This window comes from Malaya genurostris, chromosome 3 (genome assembly GCF_030247185.1).
Source record: "Malaya genurostris strain Urasoe2022 chromosome 3, Malgen_1.1, whole genome shotgun sequence".
In the NCBI taxonomy this organism is placed as follows: domain Eukaryota; kingdom Metazoa; phylum Arthropoda; class Insecta; order Diptera; family Culicidae; genus Malaya; species Malaya genurostris.
This window is the reverse complement of record NC_080572.1, coordinates 159,748,742-159,773,477: the sequence shown is the minus strand read 5'-3', so window position 1 is coordinate 159,773,477 and position 24,736 is coordinate 159,748,742. Positions and strand designations below refer to the sequence as shown.

The window sequence follows — 24,736 nt, the reverse complement described above, 5'->3', positions numbered from 1 at the left end:
AAGTTGCCGTTTTCAGTTATTCAATTCTTCCTTTAGAAAAAAGACTTTCCCGACCACTAACGTCAATGAATCATTCCGAAATTTTCACAGAATAATCAAAACTATTTTTATAATAAATTGTCAGTTGGGTTTATTGATATTCGTCATCGTTTCTGAGAATATCAGATTTGAAGCGTGAAAATACCCCTTTAAAACACACTGGCCTCAGACCTGAAGTCATTTGGCTAGCAATAATTGTAATACCCTATTAGGCACATGGTTCAAAATGACGAATCACGTGGATCAAGCATGCATTTAAAGTCTCCACCCAAAACTACTCGTTGCGCACTAAACAATTTTTCAACGATCTAGTATTCTTATGCATCTCGTTACACTCCAAACACCTATCGTTGATCTAGTAAGCATCGGCGATTTGTTTCAGTAGAAAATTCCATTGTCCATACAAAACAACTTTATTGATTTTTTCGAGGGGAAGACAGTAATTCATTTCTTAATTACCAATGAAAAATTTACTTCGCTTCGCATTGCTTGAGGCTCATATGCGTCATTTTCCCTTAATGAGAATATGAAAAGTAAGCATCGCTTTTTAGGTCACCTTGGGTATATCATCAATTTATTTAGATTTTACAAGAACATTCATGAATAATTTGCTTGTGTTGCATAGTTACTGTTATGACAACAAATACAACAAAATCGTTGGATGACAAGTGGTGAAATAAATTCATGATCGAAGACTAAATTTGTTAGTAATAAATGCAAAGCGTGAATTGGATGCATATTTAATAAAGAAATATATTTCCAGTTTCAAGCTGCTAGCACAGTTGCTCTGAAAAATAATCGAATTAGTTCAATCCTAACAATCGTATTACTACTTATGATAATGGGAGGTAAAACAAAATTAAATAAGGATTTAAAGATTTCACGCATGTTCAACATGCAAACATTATCAATGCGCTGATTACTTTATTTTGTAATTAAGCCGTTATATCTTTACCATCTGTTACCAATTCTATAATCTACTCCTACACTTTATTAATTTGTACTAGAAATTTAACATCAATTCTTCGAGCCGGAGGCCCCGACAAATGGAAGAATTTTGTTTTACAATGCTTTATTTTATAGGAAAGATTTTGGATTGAAAGACTAAAATGACCGGTCCGATATCAAACAGTGTAAAGTTTGCTTTGATGGAAACCATATATATCCATAGCGGATTGGCGTTTCTAGATGATATTACAATCGATGCAATTGAAGCTGATATTAGACAACTTTCCTCTACTAAAACAGCAAACGATTTAACAAATTCGATTCCGTGATCATTATATTAAAAGGTAAACTATTTAGTTAACAAATGTCTCAAATTATTAAGTTTTGTTTATAGCCCAGAAGATCACGAGTTCCTTTCGTAAATTGAAAAGATGAAAATTTGTGTCATATGTAATATGGAAAATTTGAGCATTGTTACTATTCGTCCAGAAAGAAGTGGTACATGGAAAATATCAAACTTTTTTGCTTACGCCAAAACCAAGCATAATGATCAGTATAGTAAAAATATGACACGGTTCAGAAAACGCCCAGCTCCCAGTAAGTCTGGAGATGTGGAATTTCGCGTGAATTATGAGCAATATGATGATAATCATGCTCCAAAGCAAGCTCTTATTGTACCTGAAACATTCGAAGCAGAATATGTATGGATGTATATGTATGTATGTATATGTGAAGTCACCATCAGTCCAAGGCATTACCAGTGTATGCGGGTAGACTTACAGTAGATCAGAATTTTATTATCAGATAGCTTTTATATAACTGCTGTTAAGAAGGTCAAAATGAGTTTTGAGGACCCGGCGCCTTCCAGCAAGAACATCTGGCCATATAATAAAGAATTTCGCTATACCAGCTTAAGTCCGCCTGATGGTTTGTTTGTTAGAAGGGTGCGTTTTACTCATTTCAGACCTTCAGGTTTCGTGAAATAACTCATACAACTACCGAAAATCCGATTTCGGAGTTATGAATCAATTTTTCGATAGCGTAAATTGGAATGACGTACTCTTTATTTACTTCGCTATTATTTTCCGTACAGAATGGTACTAAATACTTCAAAGTTTTCTACAATGACGTTCAATCGCAAAAGGAAACCAATAATTTTCAACTATTCGCTTCTTGGGACCGAGTTAAACAGAGTGAGCTGCATTAAAAATCTAGGTGTCCTACTTGATAGCAAATTAACTTTTTGCGATCATATATCATATATCATTTCTAAGGAATACAAACAACTCGAACTCATCTTCCGAATGATAAAATCATTCAGTAGCTCTGTTCTTGAGTTTTCTGCAGTTGTTTGGTCACCTTGTTGCCATAATGGGGTACAGCGCATTAAAGCTATGTAGTACAAATTCGTCCGTTTTGCCTTACGTTGGTTTCCTTGGAGAGACCCCCTTTACCTGTAAAGACTGTCCCAGAAAGTATGGACGCAACCAAAAACCGCTGCCATTTCGCAATGGTCAATGTCAATTTTTATGGCTGCGTCCTGTTGTTTACACTCTTCTCTAATTACTTGTGCAGTTGTATATTCGTTTTCATTAGTTTGTTTCGAAATGCGTGGACTTTCAGCAGAACAACGTAGAAAAGTTGTGTACAAATGGTGCACAGAACGCGGACTGTCACTGAGAAAGATAGCAAAAATGGAAGGAGTAAGTGAAAAAGCCGTGCGAAATGCAATCAGGAAGTTCGGTGAGGATAATCCGAAAACGGGTCGAAAAAAAGGTCCTGCTAACCCTCAGTTGGATAAACGTATACTGAAGGCGTTCGAGTAATAGAAAGAGGTTTCAGTGCGGGATGTGGCCAAAAAAAAGGGCACTTCGAAGTCAATTGTGGTCAAAAACGTGATCAATCCACCTAGCAGTGAGATGATACCTTTTTTTATCAATCCGCATGTGTTTTTTGCATGAATATTTTTCGGTGTTTGAGTTTTCATTACATTATTTTAATGACCGTCGTTTTAAGCGACAATTTGAGATTGTAATCACTCATTACTCTGTAATGTCGAAACTGCAAAAACAATCGAATTTAAATCTAGAAGTGTGATAATCGATTAAACATGCCATGATATGTAAGTTCCACTTTAGAGTTTACGGTTATTTACGGTACTACCAGAACCGGTATTCAGGAACCAGCTTAACCCAAACCGATTCGTATGGCCGAATAAATTACAGTTTTGAGTACAATGACGAATAAATTACAGTTTTGAGTACAACTTTGAAGCTTAATTGGATAAAATTCATTATTTTTGTATGTATTTATAAAATTAATTAATTTTGTATATAAGTTTATTTTAATTTGAATTTTTGTTTCTGAAATTTGATTAGGCTTTTTTAGAGAAAACGATTGAGCTTTGAGAAACGATTTTATACTGGAACCGGAATTCTAAAATCGGTATGGCCGAAGTCAGATAAATTCACCTGAATAGCTGTATAGTTTACATTTGTTTCAAAATGTTTGAAAATCAGTGAAGACATCTTTGAGAAATCATAGCACGAATTAAATTTTTAGGTGCCTTCTGAATCGACAACTGAATACCACTAAAACTGAAAAAAGTTAATTTTTTTTATCGACTATCCAAATCTGCTAACCCGATAAACCTGATTAATTTATGTGGAATAGACATTTTTATACTAATCACCCTGTATCCTCAAAACCGGAAGTTGGATCTGACTGAAGAGCAAGATGTTTCAAAGAATCTTGAAACTTTTCATTTGCATCTTAGATGATTCTTAGATTTCATTTGAATCTTAGATCGGTTCAGCCATCTACGAGAAGAATGAGTTACACAATTTTGATTTCGTTTCATATATCATCCTGTAGTTCCGGAACCAGAGGTCGGAACCAAACATAATTCAGGAACTTTGTTTGGGAGCATACGAATTTTCGTATGAATCTGAATTTGTAGAAAAGAAATTTTCCGAGAAAATTGAGTGAAATTATTTGTCACACACGCATTTGCTGATCTCGACGAACCGATTCGAATGGTATATGGATGTTATGTTCTTCCAGCATTTATTGCTGTAAGTAGTTTAAAACAATATAATTAAAAAAAATCTGCCATCATCTGGTTTATATATGTCATATTCGAACGATTATGTTGCCAAAAACGAGCCGTGCTAAAATCGGTCCGAGGCAAATTGTCATGAAAAAGGATGCTGTACACAGTCTTTTTGGTACTTAGAAACAATTGTATGTAACAGAATAGAAAATCGTGTTTTCCGTTGCTCCCAAGCATTTTTTTTGCCAGACAGCGCTCAAAACTCCTACTGCTGGAATAGGGGGAAAAGTCGTTTACACAAAAATTTCGATATCTCCGTTAAAAATGGACGGATTTTAACAATCTATGGCTTGTTGAATAGGTATTATCGTGCGGAATCTAAGTCTGAAAACATATTCTGTTTTCAAGGTCAATTGTGACAGATACTGTCAAAAAACTGAAAATTTTGACATAAAACTTCGAATAACTCAAAAAGTAAACATCCGATCTCAAAACCATTCAATAGCGTTTTGGATGACGAGGAGACCTTTCATATGCGACTAGTTTGATCAAAATCGGTCCAGCCATCTCTGAGATCTCGACCTCTTAGTTGACAACACACATACAGACACACACACATACACACACACACACAAACATTTGCTCAGTTCGTCGAGCTGAATCGATTGGTATATGTCATTCGGCCCTCCGGGCCTCGGAAAATTTTTCGAAAGTTTGAGCGAATTCTATACCTATTTTTATATATATAAAAAAAGGTAAAAAGTGGGCACTTCGAAGTATTCGTGCTAAAGAATGTTTGAATCTTCGAACCTATAAGAAGCAGAAACAACCAAAATGTAATCCGAAACAAGAAGCATCGATCAGGCCGTGTGCTCGAAAGCTGTACAATACGATTCTTGCTGGAAACTTGAACTGCATAATCATGGATGACGAAACCTACGTGAAAATCGATTACAAATCCTTGCCGGGGCCACAATATTATATGGTGCGAGAAGGGCAACTGTTAAACCAATCCGAGACATCGATTGAAGTCGAAAAATTTGGTAAGAATTTTATAGCTGCGGTATGATTTCGAAAAACTTCATCACCACTGCTTCAATGAACAGCGAAATATACATCAAGGAATGTTTACAAAAACGACTTCTACCCATGATTCGAAGCCTCAAGGATCATGTTGTCTTGTGGCCAGATCTTGCTTCTTGCCACTACTCGAAATCAACGGTAGGGTGGTATACTACCAAAAATGTCACTTTCGTCCCAAAAGACATGAATCCACCAAATTACCCACAACTTCGACCAATTGAGGAATTTTGTGCATTAACGAAGGCACATCTTAGAAAACATGTCTTGGCAGCCGAAACCATTCAACAGTTTGAAAAAGATTGGAAAAAAGTGTCAAAACTTGTCGCCAAGAAGTCAGTACGGAATTTAATGAGGAACGTTCACAAGAAGGTGCCCCAGTTAGTCTACAATGGCTAAGTAGCAAATGTTGAGAATAATATTCTGTTGTTGTAGTCTAAAATTATCAGTATATCGAATAAAATTTGAATATCTAACACTTGTGAATTATTTACAGCGAAATCAAGGTGCGTCCATATTTTCTGGGACAGTCTTTAATATAACATAACAAAATATAATATAAGACGATAATATATGAAGTAATATTCCATGATACAATATATAGCAGTTGATGTCGCAGTGTAAGTTATGCTCTTCTTTAGTCGCAGTACTGCTGGAAATATCATAAATCTTTTTTAATAATAATAATAATAATAATAATAATAATAATAATAATAATAATAATAATAATAATAATAATAATAATAATAATAATAATAATAATAATAATAATAATAATAATAATAATAATAATAATAATAATAATAATAAGAATAAGAATAATAATAATAATAATAATAATAATAATATGTCGCAGTCATTTAATCGTCGAATTGATCTATGGCCCATTACACTTCGTATCAAACACTCGTTGTAATCGGTCGCTTCGTTAGAATCTCCCGAAGCGTTTTCTGTAGAGTACCCATTTGTGAATTGCAAATTTTGTTACGGGTAATTTCCTTGCCGTGTATAGGATCAAAACTAATCCATCCCGATCTAGTGCAATTCGATCCGTTGTACGGATAAAAAGTGCATTTTTCGATACCACAAAAATCGTTGTGATAACACGTGCTTACAGCAACGAATCCCCATATTGACTGCCAATGTCGAGCTCTGCCTCCCGGACGGTTGCCAGCTCGGACTTAGTCTTCCAGACATAAACTGATAATCTATCGGCTATACTGGCCCTTATTACTGGTGTCACTACACGGTGAAAACTAAGTGAAGTGACTGTGACCCTTATTGTGAGTATCACTTCACGGTGGAAATCAAGTTAAGTGAATGTAGGTCCTTATTACGGAAGTCGCTTTAAAGACAAAAGTATTTACTTTGATGAACTTGATGCCATTATGAATATCACGCCACCAATATTTTGTTGAAAAAAATATTTTTTTCCACCACAGTGATCACTTCACGAAGCGTGGTACTGGTAATAGGTAAAATCAAGTGAAGTGACATGTAAGTGAAGTGAATGTGAAAGTGGAAGTGAGAACGGTAATAAAGGCCACTGTATATGTGCAGTGAAGACTTGTGTGATAGTGGAAGTGTGTCTGAAGATACTGAAGATGTCTGAAAATAACCAAACACGTGGTCAGTGTTCATTGGTTGCTGTGCTGATTATACGTTACCTTGAGAAGCTTTCTGCACACCAGCAGCAGAGACGATCATTTTGCTGACCTTGAAGTGAACCAGTGTTATACCAAGCTAAGTATTATTGTAGTATTTGTTCTCTCTATCCTTCTCGCTAGTGTATATTTGGAAAGCGTCTCCTTCACCTTATTATGAGCTAGGGTGGAGTCCTTTCCCCCTCAATTGATAAACCCCTCATTTTCGAGGAAGCGAGAACCAGCATAATTACAACATCAATTGAGGGGTGAAACAATTGCTCAGGTCTTCACATTTAAATATCTCGCGGTCTGGTTCAACTCCAAAGGCACCTGGGGATGTCATATTAGGTATCTGAAACAAGAATGCCAACAGAGAATCAACTTTCTTCGTACAATAACTGGATCATGGTGGGGTGCCCATCCAGTGATCCAAATCAGGTTGTATCAAACAACGATATTGTCCGTGATGGAATACAGATGCTTCTGCTCTAAATCCGCAGCGAACACCCATTTTATCAAGCTGGAAAGAATTCAGTATCGTTGTTTGCGTATTGCCTTAGGTTGCATGCAATCGACTTATACGATGAGTCTCGAAGTTCTGACGGGCGTCTTACCGTTGAAAAATCGATTCTGGGATCTCTCAAAGAAGAGATTCGTGGGATTCCGGATCACATACGCCCTCTAATGACCCCTAATATTTTTTAACAATAAGTTTAGAGCACTCTTACTTTTATTCTTTCAGTCGTAGACCACGCGGGTCTCTGCTGTATACAGGAGGCGTCTCCATTCAACTCGGTTCATGGCTGTTCGCCGCCAGCCTCGGTAGCTGCGAAGGGTCCGCAGGTCGTCCTCAATCTGATCGATCCATCTTGCCCGCTGCGCGCCTCTTCTTCTTACACCGGTCGGATCATTATCGAGAATCATTTTAACCGGGTTGTTCTACAACATTCTAACAACATGCCCGGCCCACCGTAACCGCCCGACCTTGGCCGTTTGGACGAGGGTTGGTCCTCCCAGCAACTGGTGCAGTTCGATCGAAGCGTCCTGCGCAGTCCAAAGTAAGCACGATTTCCTGACAATATGCGTTTCTGAATTTCTCTGCTGGTGTCATTATCGGCAGTCACCAGTGAGCCCAAGTACACGAACTTGTCGACCATTTCGATTTCATCACCGCCAATCAGAACTCGTAATGGGTGGCTGACGTTATCTTCTCTCGAGCCCCTGCCCTTCATGTACTTTGTCTTTGACACATTGATGTCTAGTCCGATCCGCTTGGCCTCAGCTTTTAGTCCGATGTACGTATCTTCCATCTTCTCAAAGTTGCGTGCTATAATATCAATATCATCAGCGAAACCAAGTAGCTGGACGGACTTTCTGAAAATCGTGCCACTCGTGTCTATCCTCGCTCTTCTTATCACAGCATCCAAAGCAATGTTGAATAGCAGACACGATAGGCCATCACCTTGCCTTAACCCTCTGCGAGTTTCGAAGGGACTCGAGTTTATCCCGATACTCGAATAACGCACATCACTCGATCCATCCTAGCCTTGACCAATCGTTTCAGTTTGTCCGGGAATCGTGCATGATTTTCCATAGCTGTTCTCAATCGATTGTGTCGTAGGCTGATTTGAAATCGAAGAATAAGTGATGTGTGGGCACATTGTATTCGCGGCACTTTTGCAACACCTGGCGGATGGCAAACACTTGGTCCGTGGTAACGCGTTCGCCCATAAATCCTACCTGATATTGTCCCACGAATTCGTTTGCAATCGGTGAAAGTCAACGGCATAAGATTTGGGAGAGTACCTTGTAGGCGGCGTTCAGCAGAGTTATCGCGCGGTAATTGCCGCAATCCAGTTTATCGCCCTTTTTGTAGATGGGACACACGATTCCTTCCATCCATTCCTCCGGTAAAATCTCGTCCTCCCAGATCTTGGTAACGACCCAGTGCAGTGCTTTCACTAGTGCATTACCACCGTGTTTTAGTAGCTCGCTTGGTAATTGGTCAACGCCAGCGGCCTTATTATTTTTCAACCGGCTTACCACCTCCTCGACTTCTTGGAGGTCTGGGACCGGCAGTCTATCGTCCTCCGCACGCGTTCCCAAGTTCATTACCCCGCCGCTACTTTCGTATTCCGCCACATCGCCATTGAGGTGCTCGTCGAAATACTGCCGCCACCTCTCGATCACCTCACAGTCGTTCGTGAGAAGATCCCCGTTGGTGTCCTTGCACATATTGGCCTGTGGCACAACTTCCTTGTGTTATTAGCACGGAACAGCTGTTCCATCGCTTCGCGATCTCGGTTTTCCTGTTGGCGCTTTTTTCTACGGGATACCGAGTTTAGTCTGTTCCGCGCCTGTCTGTATCGCTCCTCGTTTGCTCTCGCTGCATTCTTCTTGACCACTAACTGTCGTCGTCGTCGAACCAGTCGTTCCTTACGTTCGGAGCCGCCGTACCTAGCGTTGCTGATGCAGTGCTGATATGGCAGAACGGATGTCTCTCCAGCCATCTTCAAGAGAAGCTGCACCAAGCTGCTCTTCCGTTGGTAGTGCCACTGCCAACTGCTGCGCGTAATCTTGGGCTACTTCAGCATCCCGGAACCGCGCGATGTTAAACCGCGACGTTTGGTAGCCATCGTCGAAAGTTTTGAGCGCATGCATACAGCAACCAAGTAGTGGTCCGAATCTATATTCGCACTGCTGTAGGTGCGAACATTGTTGATGTCCGAGAAAAATTTTCCGTCGATCAAAACGTTGTCGATTTGGTTTTCGGTCTGTTGGTCAGATGATCTCCAGGTAGCTTTGTGGATATCCTTGCGGGGAAAGAAGGTGCTTCTGACTACCATTCCTCGGGAGGCCGCAAAGTTGACACACCGTTGGCCGTTGTTATTCGATGCGGCATGCAGGCTGTTCGGCCCGATTATCGGTCGGTACATTGCCTCCCTTCCAGAGAGTTTAGAGCAGTCGACTATGAAAAGATGTTTCACGCTGACGGATCAAATCTGAACTGATCCACGGGCTTTGGTATCTTCAATAAGAACATCACCGATTCATATAAACTCAGTGATCCAGCTTCAGTTTACGTTGCAGAATTGGTTGCTATTCAGTATACCCTTGGGATCATTTGAACCTCACCCGTAGACCATTACTTCATTGTCACGGACAGTCTAAGTTCAAAAGAGGCTCTCCGGGGAATTAAGCCAGAAAAGCATCCCCCATGTTTTCTGGGGTAAATACGGGAACACTTGAGAGCTTCATCTTGACAGTCTTATAAAATTTCCTTAGTCTGGGTCCCTTCGCATTGCTCTTTTCCGGGCAACGAAAAGGCAGACTCATTGGCCAAGGCGGGTGCATTAGATGGTGAAATTTATGAAAGACCAATTTGCTTCAACGAATTTTTCAGTATATCTCGTCGAAGGACACTCGAAAGTTGGTAAACTTCATGGAGTAATAGGGAATCATGACGATGGTTACACTTCATTACCCCCAAGGTATCGACTAAACCTTGGTTCAGGGGGATGATTTTGGGTCGGGATCTTCGTTTGAAGTCTCGGCTCATGTCTAATCATCAAATCTTGAATGCACACCTCAGGCGTATCGGCCTCGTGGAGAGCGGTCTCTGCTCTTGCGATAACGGTTATCACGACATTGAACATATTGTCTGGGCATGTACCGAGTATTGTGGCGCCAAAACGCAGCTAAAAGCCTTTTCTCGGGCCCGAGGTATATCACCCGGGGTTCCAGTACGAGACGTGTTGGCCCATTGAGACCTTCCCTATATGTCACTCTTGTACCAGTAAATGAAAAATATCAACTTACAAGTCTGATCAGTGTTCTCCGATCCCCCGATGATATTTTACCTCGATCCCAATATCCGCTCGGAACTCCTCATCCAACACCTGTTCACAATCTTCATCGGTACTAACAAGATCTTTGTGCTGACATTAATTTTTTTGCTCCCCCTTCTTTCGTCTCCTCACTATCTCCACGTGAACTAATTAGATCTTTTCGCTGACCTAAGTAATTTCGCGTTCTTACCCCTTTTTTCAACAACATTTATTTCTCTCTATTTCACTTCTTCTTTTCCACAAAATTCACCACCACGGAGGGCCGCACCAATCGATGATCAATATGTGGGCCACCCACCAGGTTCTCGTTGCCCGGGGGTGTTTCCTGCGGACCCAAACGAAGAATGCGACCACCATCGACAAGTTCCAACCGACCAGTCGCTTCCGATGACCAGTTGGAGATTAGATCTCCCAAAGCTGATCTCCTCGAAATCAGATCATGAAACTGAAGAAATTAATTAACTCTAATTTTAAATAGGTAAAAATGCCCTCAGCATCTCCTAGCTAAACGCAGTGTGTATTAAGGCATTTTTTTGTAATTAAATTAAAAAAATTGGAACATTACTAGCTTTCAAACGAACCTAAGCTTATTGAAATCGGTAAGCCATCTCTGAGAAAATTTCGTGTTTAAAAAAATCGTTTAAAGTTGCACATACATACACACACATACATACATACACACACGCAGACATTTTCCGATCTCGTCGAGCTGAGTCGATTGGTATATAATACAATGGGTCTCCGACTCCGTTCGTAATTACAGGTAAGCCCAATTGGAAGGAAGATTGATCAAAGAAGTTAATAAACTTCCTTGAAATTTTCAATGCTATTGTTCCGTAATTAAGATAGCTCATATCTTTTCACGAAATAGGTTCTATGAGGTTTCAATTGTGTTCGAACTCGTTTGACATACTTTCAGCATATGCCTGCTAATGAAATAATTCTACCGTTTCTTATCAATGCATGTAGGTGTTGTTTTTCAGCTGTTAATACACACAATTATATGCTTATACTTCACATGTGTTCCTAACATACATGACATATTTCTAATAATTTATCCATTAACTGCACTACGAGTGAAAAATAAATGCCACCATAAAAATAACTTCTGTGATCCTTAACAGCTTCGTGCGAATAAAATATCTCTTATTCATTCCTTCGCCTACGAAGTTTTCGTTCGCATCCTTTCAGGCGTGACTACATGGAACTGAAGTATAGGTAGCTACCATGACCCGGGCCAGTACACAGGCAACGCAGCACAATTTAATAAAACAGTGTAATCTGTAGCATCCAACCGGCATCGACATAGACCGTGTAGATAACTTCGCCAACCGTCATGCTACTGCTCTTTGCCCTGCAATTAGTTGTGATAAGGTGGCACCAGGAAATATTGAAACACAACATAGTAAACTATTGATTCCCTTTGAGCTCCATGGCAAAACGTCTAGATCGGTGAACTGAGCAGTTGTTCATGTGAAAGCAAGAAATGTGTGTTTCTGATAACGGATATTTATATCATGATAAAGATTATCACAATATGTTCTTGAATTGACAACGCATTTCATAAAACATACGTTCGTACTCGGAATATCGGAATTGATTTATATCACACATATCATATCAAAGTTCGTTTCAACTACAGTGAGCTTGTTTGGTTAGTAGCTAATCAGGCCTGTATGCTAAAAGAATTTACTGACTAGTTTTAAAGAATTCAATACCCATTAACAATAAATTTAATGAAAAAATATTCCATTCTGAATATTGACTACTGAGACTTTGTTTCGATTCCTGCTGGTTGGCTTACCTATCAAGCGAAATGCTGCGCTCCAGTTAGTTTTGTACATAAAATTCAAGTGTGCTCGATGCCGATGGACTCGGTTGCGTTTTCGAAATCGAGTTTTGGGTGTGGTATACGTTTTCTTTACCGCAGGTACGAAACATCGAACGCTGTGTGAACCGTTCGTAAAGGCGGTATTGTGCCCATGTTTAAAACTCATGTTTTCGTAGTTCGGTAACCGGAAATTGTATCCGGATGAAATTCAGGAATTTTATATGAGATCATAAAACCATCCATTTGAAACTAATTTTGTGAAAATAGGTCAAGCCATCGTTGAGAAAAGCGAGTGAGTAAAATTTGACAATTTATAAACAATATTCCCGGTGCTACTGGTTCCGGACTGTTATTGCCAAAGTCGGTACGTTTGGACCTCAACTGGCAAGGCCTATCGATTGGAAATGATTTGAAGTTTTAAAAAAATTCAACTTCGTTGCTCTGTATAACTGAGTTTTCAAAAGTTTTGTATGGGACTATAGTACTGGTCCAGCCATCTCTGAAGAAAGTAAGTAATTGAAATTTTTACATTAATCACCCTGTAACTCATGAATCGGTATAATCAAGACGAAATTTAGGAGTTCACTTTGGGATAAAATGAAACTAAATTTGTAAAAATCGGTTCCACCATCTTCAAGAACAGTTATTGCATATATTTTTTTACTTGTTTTACGCCCTAATTTCGGAACTGGAAGTACTGAAAGATCCAAATAAATTCAGCAATTTTATATGGGACAACAAGGCCTTTCATTCGAATCTAAGTTTGTCGAAATCGATTCAGCCGTCTCGGAGTAAAGTAAGAGGCTGTCCATAAAAGACGTCACGCCGCAAGGGGGAGGGGAGTGTTTCATAAAACGTGACCTTTTGTGACAATGGGAGGGGGGGGGTAGGTTTTTGGAATGTGACGTCCAATATTTTCAATGAGCGCATTTTTGAAATACCTAATTATATTACTGCTTTGCCCTATTTCCTGAAAAAATCTCCACAATAAACGTTTACATTCTATAGGAAAACGTGTATTTGTTGATGCAAAAGCTTCTTCTTGTAAATTCGGGAATGAATGATGCAGGAAATCATTTCTGTTGTGATCAGAAAAAGTGCACGGAGGAGCGAGTAAGCGAGTAGCGAAATTAATAAATTTTGCATAATATGAGTAAAAAAGAAAAAGATGCCTTCAAACGGTTCAACTTAAGTTATGCACTGACATTTTTTTCAGTAATTTGATTTTCTAGCATTAATAGTATATCATAAGAATTTCTCTTATCTGATTCTGATGCAGTTTATTCGATTGTACTTTGCTTCTGTGACAATTTGTGACAAAGGGGGGATGGGGAGTCAAAAATCGTCAAAACAAGCGTGGCGTCTTTTATGGACAGCCCCTAAGTGCACAAAAATGTTACATACATACACACTCAGACATTTTGCGTACTCGAAGAGCTGCATCGAATGGTGTATGAGACTCGTCCCTCCGGGTCTTGGTATTCTTAGTGATTTCTATATGAGAAAGGCAAAACATGTTTTTAAATTAAAAAGTTAAAAATGGCGGACACATTGAGCATCTCCCGACGCAGTTTTCCCGTTTTCACTGAAAACCGAAAATAACAGAAAGGGTAAATGAAAAAAAGGTGCACAATTTTGAAACTATTGTTCCGCTCATGTCGTTAACTGGACATGAATCTCGTTCTCATAATTAGCAAGCGAAGGTGAGAGTGACATTTATTTCTTGTCATTTTCATCTATTTTGAGTCCTTGAGTTAATGAATTAATCCTTTTATTAACTCTGATCTCAGTTGATTGACACTGACAATATCAATGCTAACAAAAAAACCTGTTTCAATCCACCTGGTAGTGTAATGATGCATTTCTCATTTTCATTTACTTCTGTATATTACCGCAGAAATTCCCCGAAACACTACAATTTAAAAAAGTTCAGAAAATAGTTCTGAGATTTCTGTTGCATAATACTACTACATCGACACACTACATTTGAATTTGAGTTAGTGAAAATCTTTTCAACCATATGTGAGAAAGTGAAGTGAGCTCCATTTTATAATATTGAATAATTATTGCCGGTACATCCGGAACCGAAGGCTGGATATTATTTTCACATTTTTGGTGAAAATCGGTTCTGCCATCTCCGAGTAAAGTGAGTGACATTATTTTCACATATTTAATCCACTATTTCCATATTTCCCGTCTTCACTCACTTTTAGAGCCTTCCCGCCGTTCCGTTGAAAAAATCAAGCGATGTGAAATAATCTGACTATGGATAATTTAATTTGTTATAAGTTGTTTGTAATAGCTTTTAAGTAGTTGTGTAGTTATCATGTAATTTTTGTGATTGTTTTAAAAGATAGTGGTTTTTATGCCTATCTGAGAATGATATACATATTTCAACTCAGATGGGCTTTTTCCCACTCTGTTAGTCCATTTAGACATCAGTCCGATGGATTTTGTTTAATAAATAAATGAATATTTTTGGTGCATGTCACCCTGTAATTTCGGAACCGGAAATTAGATACATATGAAATTCCGGAACTTTGTTTGGAACCATGAGACCTTTCATTTGAATCTAAGTTTATGAAACTTGGTTCAACCATCTTCGAGTAAATTAAGTGACATAAGTTTAACATTTTTGGTGCATATCATCCTGTAATTGCGGAACCAGAACTCGGATCTAAATGATATTCAGGAACTTTTTAAGTTTGTAAGGACCTTTCATTCGAATCTAAGTTTGAGAAAGTCGGTTCAGCCATCTCCGAGAAAAGTGAGTGACATTATTTTTTAGTTAATTTATTAGTTGAGATCAGACATCACGATATTCTACGCATGTCCAAACGACATGATCAATATCGCGATAACCTTCGCCACAAGCACAATGATTAGTCTCGTAAAGTCCAATTCGAAGGAGATCATCTAACGTGTAGTGATTGGACATGACTCTGAACATCACACGAATGAAATTCCTACTCACATCCAGTCCCCTGAATCATGCCTTTGTCGATATTTTAGGAATAATTGAGTACATCCACCGACCCAGATCATCTCTATCCCAAGAAGCACGCTATCTTTCAAGTGCTCTTTGGCGAGACGCGCTATAGAATTCGTTGAAAGCAATCGGTCTCTCATAAATTTCACTCTCAATAGCACCACGTTTGGCTAAAGTATCGGCTCTCCAATTGCCTGGAATGTAGCAATGAGCCGGCACCCAGACTATAGTGACTTGATAATTATTATTCAAAATGGTGTTCAGGTATTGTTTTATTTTGCCCAAGAAAAACTGTTCATTTTTGCCAGCAGCGTTCGAGACAATGTGACGATTACACTAAAACTATAATGAATTGCTGCTAACTCTGCTATATAAACAGATGCAGGTTGAAATAAAACAACTTGTACTAGAATAAAACCATGCATACACTCTTAATATTGCTTTCAAATATTTTCCTTAAAACATTATTGTCAGTTCAATGCTTTTATAAATCTAGTTTTATCTGTGTGTGCGTATTCATTGAATGACAGTTTCATTCAGAGCAAACTCGATGATTCTAAAGCACATTTATGACACATTTGCTGTGGGTTATTTGATTTATTACTTCCTAGCCTAATCGTAATTTACATTAAGAAAAATTTCATGGCCGCCAATTTGATGTTCCATACCGTAGCATTTATTGACATCAAAAAAACCTTTAAAATGTAAAACGAGGAAATATGATGGACTTTTTCTTTTCATTTCCAGAACGTATGGGCAAGTTTTGACACCACGAAATAGATTTATACTACAATGACGATGAATCACAAAAAATAATTTTCATAAATCATGGAGACTTTTTCAAAAACCGCATCTATTTCAAGCTGATTAGCTATAATTCTTATTTTTATCCATACATTCACGATAATAATAAAAGCGCATGAAGTTTTTACTTTCGGAAAAAGTTTTGAACTCGTAATTAAAATCTAATACAGGGTCCGGCACTCGAAGTGTAACCAATTAAAAAGGCCATAAATTCAGTTTGGAAAATTACTTTTACTTAATTCAAAGTACAAAATGTGAAAAAATAATACAAAATTCAAAATCAATTCACTTTTGCTCGATATGACCACCTTTTGCCTTGACTTGATGACTTGAGAGAGCGAAGGAGTTGCTTCGTTTTGCCGAAAGCGGTCAATTTCCGAACATTGTATTTTCTGACGAGAAAATTTTTCCAATTGAGCAATTCGTAAACTCTCAAAACGATAGGGTTTACTTGACCGACCGTTCATACGAGAATTTGAGTCATCTATTGGCCACCAGGAGGCAGCACCCGCAACAGATAATGGTTTGGCCGCTGTAATCGCAGATGGGGGCTCTCCAATCGTTTTCATCGAGCCTGGCGTCAAGGTAAATGCGACATATTATCGGGAAAGTATTCTGGAGGTTGTTTTGAAGCCGTGGGCAGACAAACATTTCGGTGGCAGACCATGGACGTTTCAGCAGGACTCGGCACCGTCTCACGAAGCTCGAGTGAACCAAGAATGGCTGAAAAACAACGTTCCGAACTTCATCACGTCCACACAATGGCTCTCGAATTCACCAGATGCGAATCCAATGGATTATTCTCTTTGGGCTATTTTGGAGAGCAAAGTCCGAACTAAAAGATACACCAGTCTCGAGGCGCTGAAAAAAGTTATTGTCCGCGAGTGGGCCAAAATACCTGCAAGTCACATTCGGCCAAACGAAGCAACTCCTTCGCTCTCTCAAGTCATCAAGTCAAGGCAAAAGGTGGTCATATCGAGCAAAAGTGAATTGATTCTGAATTTTGTATTATTTTTACACATTTTGTACTTTTAATTAAGTATAAGTAATTTTCCAAACTGAATTTATGGCCTTTTTAATTGGTTACACTTCGAGTGCCGGACCCTGTATATTCTTGCTGATTGCATTCAAGGCCGACATGATACACACATATTCAAGAAAAATAACAGTTTGTACATCGGATATCCGAATCCATCCGAATAAATTTAATGTTAATCGTAAAGCTGTTTTCAATACTTTCTTGAATTTGGAGATTTAACACAGGACATTTTCCAGATGTGCAGTTCAGTATACTCCTAATTGGGCTTCCGCCGCCCCTGTAGGTGACGCAACCGACTAAACGTACTATATTTTTTACCGCTCAATTTTCTCTAAGATGTCTGAACCGATTTCAGCTCGGATATGACTAAACCGATTCCTACCGGTTTAGACTTGTTTCAGAAATACTATCATAAAGATGTTATTAGCTCAAAGATTAAATGGCTGTCACTTCCGGACCCGGAGAATACGTAAGCGACTAATTTCAAATTTTTTATTCGCTAAATTTTAATTTATTTTACAATGGTATCATTGGTCATGTTTGGAAGGGTTATGGCGAACATTTTCGTTTCGGTAGATGTAGTCTTATGTGTGACGTAACGGTAACGTTACCGACAAAGTGTTTTTTTATTGCTCCAAAATTTTTCAGAGATGCCTGAATCGATTTAGAAAGACTTAGGTTCGTTTGAAAGCTTCTATTAGGTTATTCGATAATATCACAATACAAATGGCCGAAGATAGAAACTCTTAAACGTAATAATCGATGTTTTATAAACAAAATTATTGCTAATGCTTCGATTATCACACCCGACTCGGCAGTTCAGAAAGCTGACTTCGTAAGCCTGTTGTCGTAAGCTTTACGCGAAACGATTCAATGCTCTAACAGGTTTTTCTTTGATCAAATTATATTAGCTCACTTACTCTACTTTTCAGTAACCTAAGGATCATGCGTATTTGGATGACAGTATTAGAGATAGATTACAATAAGTATTGAAATAAGAGAAAAATCAAAGTGGTTCTTGAATGCTCAAAATAATTTACTGTTTAAATCGAAAGAAATCTATTTATGATGATAAAATGTCACAAGAGAAACTCAACTCTATAATTATAGTTGCATGTAAGCGAAACTTTAACACTAAATTAACGTAGAGCGACCTAATTCCCGAATTCTTCCTGTGGACTTTGTCGAACCGCATCAGTCCAATTATCCGACCGATTGAGCACGATTTCGGCCCGATCGTAGCACTGCGATCGGTCGTCATCGGACAATTCTGCACCATTTGCATCAACCACGTCAACCTATAAAAGCTTTACGTTTACATTATGTATCGCTAACGCAAAAGAGTGAAAAGATACCAAATCATGGCACTATCGGGGCGACATCTTCCCGATAGAGTGATAAATAGCTTCGTCGTTCTTATGGCGATGCATAAGACAGCAAATGTGGTTTGAGCCTTGAATGGAACTAACGGTTCCATGGAGGTAGGGTTAGATATCCAAGGTGTTTTAGTGGATAGTTCCAATCATACAGTGGTAGTCCTGTGGATAGAAGTCCCATACTGCGTAAATGCAATTTAACTTGTAAAAAGGGCCATAAATGATAGTGTTACAATCCGCAATTACGATCGAATCATGGAACATTAATTTAATTTTATAAAATCGATTACCAATCAGAATAAGTGTCGTCACTAATACATACTACGTCAAACAGCCACGACTCGGTACGGAACGTCAGCGCTGTAGGGAAAGGCACACAAGTAAGTGGAAGATTTACTTTGTGCGCCGTCCGCCAAACGATTCAATTCTTTCCAGAATTCGAAGCATGTTACAAAGAACTAATGAGATTTTACTTGAAATGGGTGATTTAATAGCAGAACAATGTGCCAAAATAAATGTGCATTTTTAAAGTGATCTGCCCTTGTCGACAGCAGTCCTACGTCAATCTCGCTGTTATGTCTCTAACATTAACATTACAAGTTTCTTCGCTCAGTTTTGTCGGGAATTTTTAAAAACCTATTTTAATACACCTATGGGTGTAATGATACCTTTCTCATATCTCTTATATCTTATATAAAAATGTGTGGATATACGTAAATATTTTTTTTGGATTTTTGAAAACTAAAAGGTTTGTCCATCAACTAGTATAACCTACAGAGTAAAACAGTTCTCAGATCGGCAAGACCATCTCTGAGAAAAAGAAGTGAGTTCCACTATGGCAGGTACTTCCAAAACCGAAATCCGGGAACCGGTGTAATCGAAGTTAGTTCGAGAAAAACTACTATAAGTTTATTGAAAATATTTGGCAGCCAAACGACTGTCACTTCTAGTTCCGGTGATATAATGGTTTATGTAACGTAACCGAAGAAATGGAGCGATTTTAAACGACGTGAAAACCGATTTTTGAACCGAGGCCCAGATGGCCGAGTGTCATATACCATTCGACTCAGTGCGTCGAGTACGTAAAATGTCTGTACGTGTATGTGTGTGTATGTACGTATGTAACATTTTTTGAACTCACTTTTCTCAGAGATGACTGAACTGATTTTCATGAACTCAAACGAAAAGTCTTGTAACCACAGTCAGTCAGTCACATTTTATTCGAACCCGACATCCGGTTCCAAAAAAATGAAAATAAGTGCACTAATTTTTTTCAGAGACTGCTGAACCGATTATCACAAACTTAAGTTCAAATTGAAGGTATGATTATCCCATACAAAGTTCCTGAATTTTGTTTAGATCCGGCCTTCGGTTCCGGAATGACAGGGTGATTAGTGAAAAAAGTTCTCAATTCAAATTACCTCTTCACTTTTCTCAGAAATGGCGTGATTGATTTTAACAATCTTGATAAAAGGTCTCATGGTACCATACAAAACTTCAAAGTTTCATCCGGATCTGACTTCCGGTTCTGGAATTATAGGGTGAAATATGTTAGAAATTTGATACCGTCACTTAAAGCGGCTGAACAAAAAACGTATAACAATTTCTAATCTGGCCTCGAAACTACTCCAATCGCTAGCTATTATCAGTAGACGACCAAACTTAAGTTCATTACTATAAGTTCATTGATCCCTATTCGAAATCAAATAGCTGTCACGTCCGGTGTTGAAGAAATAATAACATAAACATTATTTGTAAATTTATGTCTCTTCTTATGCAGGAAATTAAACATAAAGTTACTTAAAAAATCTGTACATTTCAATATAAACCAAGCGTTAATTGAAATATACTATTCTATTCATTGAAAAATCAATTCAATATAGTTTAGTTTTGCATCGATGATGGTACTCAATAAAACTTTCGGTGCAACTGATGTCTATTACATATTATAATTATTTTACATGGCGTGTAAATTTCATTATTTCTTTCTGTGTACGTGAACGCACTTCTTTCACTCCGCTCAATTTTCTCGGAAAAGTTTTCATGGATTCATAGATTGTGTTTTAATATTGAATGGCTGCCATTTCCGATTCCGGGGATGTAATGGTATGACTGACGTAACTCTTCGTTTTGCATTTTTTTTTTCTCAGAGATATATGAAACGATTTAAGTAATCTTTAGCTCGTTTGAAAGCTACTAATATTGGGCCATTATTCAAATTCGAAGCTCTTCTGGTTCCACACTTTTTTCGGTTCTCTCGAAGATAACTCAACGGATTTCGATAAATTCAGGCTTACCTGAAAGTTACTATAAGGTCATTGATCCAATTCGGTGGGGTTTGGCGACTATTTCCGAATAGGCGACGTAAACGATCAATCGCATTATTTTCCACTAAATTTTGTCGGAGGTTCCTAAACCAATTTCTACTATCTTAGACGCGTATTAGGTTATTTAACAAGTTCACAATGCTCATGCAGAATTTTTTTGTTCCAAAGATACAATCGTATGAATGTTTTAACTAGACTGTTTGAATGGCTCGATAAAGGAATTATCACACCACCTCCATCGATTAATTACAGAGTGTTTAAAAAACATTTCTTTATTTGCATAGCTTCGGATTAACAAGAGAATAATATGAATTCAATATTCTCTACTAAAAATCGAAAGTCATGAATAAATTCAAAAATAATGTTTGATACAATGAGTAAAAGCCTTACGATAAACAGTTTGCTACAGCCACACTCGTTCCAGAATCAACAGAGTTACGATATAAACTTTTTGCAACTCATTACGAAATTAGACTACATTATGTTAATCTAAAATGACCGATTTCTATAGATACTTTATGTAAAATATGATCTAATACCGAGAGCCAAGGTGCTCATGCTACAAATTCAAAACAATATTTTTCAAATCTCATACGTTGGCAATAACGATGTCTACTGATAAAAGTGACCGAACATTCTGTTTGTCCTCTCACCAGCAACATAATGTTTTATTATGTATCCTCTGGTTTGCTCCACTCGTGTCCTTCGGTCTGGTTCATGTACCATCCTAAACAGTGCAGCACAACAAAAGAGCAATCTAGGGAACAAAAAAACTTCATTATTTAGTCGCTTGTATTCTTTGTAACTTCCGCGGTACATTAATTATAAGTTTATTACACGTTTGCAGCTACAGTTTAAGCACAAGAATAAACAAGCTCAGAAAACAAAGGCACCCTTATGATGCTTTGCTTCACTTTCCACGAAATGAAAATGCCATGTGTAATTGTGAATGTGTTGGCGGTCCACCAGTTTTACAGGTGGAAATTTTGTTGAGCTTGCAAACACGTGAAGGCAAAAATTTCCGAAAATGTGCGTCAAAGAAAATAAACATAAATAGAAAAAAAATACAAGGATCAGCCCCATGGGGTTGCTCGAGCTATTGATGTGCAACAAGCCAACCAAAAGTTCTAATGATCGATATTTTCAATCAAACAGTTCAATCAATCGTCATACTTTTGAATGCGCAATTGTAATAGAGCTTCCTTAGATTGATCTATATTAGGAACCAACATCGAACACGCAAACACAGACTCTGTTTGTCTTAATTTGTATTTGTCTTGCATCTGCCGAAATTATATCAATAGTCCAAATATATGCAATTATATCTATGTGCTTACTAGTGTAACGGATTTCTATATTTAAGTTTTGTATGCATCCAGTAATTTTTATCGCGCTTAGATTCTCTTGTGAATGTGTAAAATGTGTGCGATAAACTTTTTCTCATTATTAATCGAGTTCATCTAATTTTAAAATGGAAATTAATGTTAAGCAATCAAAATTTACTCTGGGGTTGTTGCAGATTTGTTTGGCGAAAACAACATATCATAGCATTTCATCTAAACTCGCATGGCACTTAAGTTCAAAGCAAATTAGTTAAAGCTTCAAATCGTGTTACTTGCTGTATAGCACCAACTTTCCTCTGATATGTTTCGTGTGAGACTAAAGCTATGAGAATAATTTTGCTTATGTTTACAGTTTCGTTTGCTTCCACAGTTTCGCTTTTGCATTGACTGACCAATCAGAGCGATCCTTCAAACCCCTCGTCTCCGTTAGGCAAATCCAGTAAACCAGTAAATTTTTAGCAGATAAATCAGGACACTGCTCGCTATTAATCAAAATTTTAATCATATACAGGGTGATTTTTTAAGAGCTTGAGAACTTTTTTAAACAATAAAACGCATAAAATTTGCAAAATCTCATCGGTTCTTTATTTTAAACGTTAGATTGGTACATGACATTTACTTTTTGAAGATAATTTCATTTAAATGTTGACCGCGGCTGCGTCTTAGGTGGTCCATTCGGAAAATCCGCTTTTTTATCGACAAATTTTGTTCAGCGATGAGGCTCATTTCTGGTTGAATGGCTACGTGAATAAGCAAAATTGCCGCATTTGGAGTGAAGAGCAACCAGAAGCCGTTCAAAAACTGCCCATGCATCCCGAAAAATGCACTGTTTGGTGTGGTTTGTACGCTGGTGGAATCATTGGACCGTATTTTTTCAAAGATGCTGTTGGACGCAACGTTACAGTGAATGGCGATCGCTATCGTTCGATGCTAACAAACTTTTTGTTGCCAAAAATGGAAGAACTGAACTTGGTTGACATGTGGTTTCAACAAGATGGCGCTACATGCCACACAGCTCGCGATTCTATGGCCATTTTGAGGGAAAACTTCGGAGAACAATTCATCTCAAGAAATGGACCGGTAAGTTGGCCACCAAGATCATGCGATTTGACGCCTTTAGACTATTTTTTGTGGGGCTACGTCAAGTCTAAAGTCTACAGAAATAAGCCAGTAACTATTCCAGCTTTGGAAGACAACATTTCCGAAGAAATTCGGGCTATTCCGGCCGAAATGCTCGAAAAAGTTGCCCAAAATTGGACTTTCCGAATGGACCACCTAAGACGCAGCCGCGGTCAACATTTAAATGAAATTATCTTCAAAAAGTAAATGTCATGTACCAATCTAACGTTTAAAATAAAGAACCGATGAGATTTTGCAAATTTTATGCGTTTTATTGTTTAAAAAAGTTCTCAAGCTCTTAAAAAATCACCCTATATAATTGAAAAAACGTTGCTTGATACATTCAAATCGAAACATATGAATATTTCCTATCAAAAGCTGTAAGTATTCAAAACCTGACGTGTGTTTTTTCTTGAATTTCTAATTCCCTTTCCTATATATAGAGATGTGTTTCCCGTCAAAATCGTTGTCTTGATTGATGGATTGATGGATTTCGATTTGGGAGAAAACAATTTTATTCGTAGCTTCATTTTTTTCTATATTAACCTTTTACAATAAGTAGATTTTGGAAACAGATTTCATTCCCTTTTCCCTTTTCTAATAACATAAGGAGGATTCTCAAAGAGAAGAATCCTTCTAAGTATTGTTATATTTTTTTAAAGCAAATGTCCCCTGCAGCATATTCGGTTAAGAGAAAACGAGATTTTTCTTTTGGCACAGCGAAGGAACGTGGTAGAAAGGAAAATCGAAATATGCTTTTTTAAGCGATGCGATGATTTTCTCATTGCATTCACGAGGTTTCGAATTTCCGGGTTGATTCGGCTGTTTCTTTTATCGCTTACGCTATTTCGCGTAAACGAAATCATAAACGATAAACATCTTATGCACCTAATTTTCGGAGAAAAATAGATATTTGAACTACCAGTATAAACAGATCAATGAATTTGGAAATTAAGTCACTCAACTGAAACGTGATATACCACAAGCATGAATACTGATAGATAAATATAATCAGACGATCATCTTCTGTGCAAAGGTAAAGTTTCAAAATAAATGATTGTCACATTTTTCACAGCAATGCATTGTACTCACAACAACAACATATATGTTCCTGTACAGCACAGTTTATCGATAAACGGTTCAAAATGCAAACCTCAATGATTAAATACAGTTATATCAAATAACGTATACTAAAATATAGGGGAAGATTGGGTAAAACGCATCCCCGAGGCATGATGCACCTTTTGCTTCTCTCAAAAGTTACCATTTTTTCACTGAAATTTCAATGAAACTGA

The 24,736-nt window shown here is 37.9% G+C and overlaps 1 protein-coding gene across 4 annotated transcripts in view; it reads right to left on the bottom strand.

Moving 5' to 3' along the window:
- Positions 1 to 24,736, bottom strand: part of LOC131434834 (GTP-binding protein Di-Ras1) — an 86,862-nt gene that overhangs the window by 30,964 nt on the left and 31,162 nt on the right. The window contains exon 1 of one of the 4 annotated variants that reach the window (XM_058602022.1): positions 6,787 to 7,117. The exons of 2 other annotated variants lie outside the window; for them this stretch is intronic. The gene's annotated coding sequence lies outside the window, so the exon portion shown is untranslated. Of the gene's footprint in view, positions 1 to 6,786; positions 7,118 to 24,736 lie in introns of those variants that run through there. One more of the 4 variants, XM_058602024.1, reaches the window with a different exon arrangement.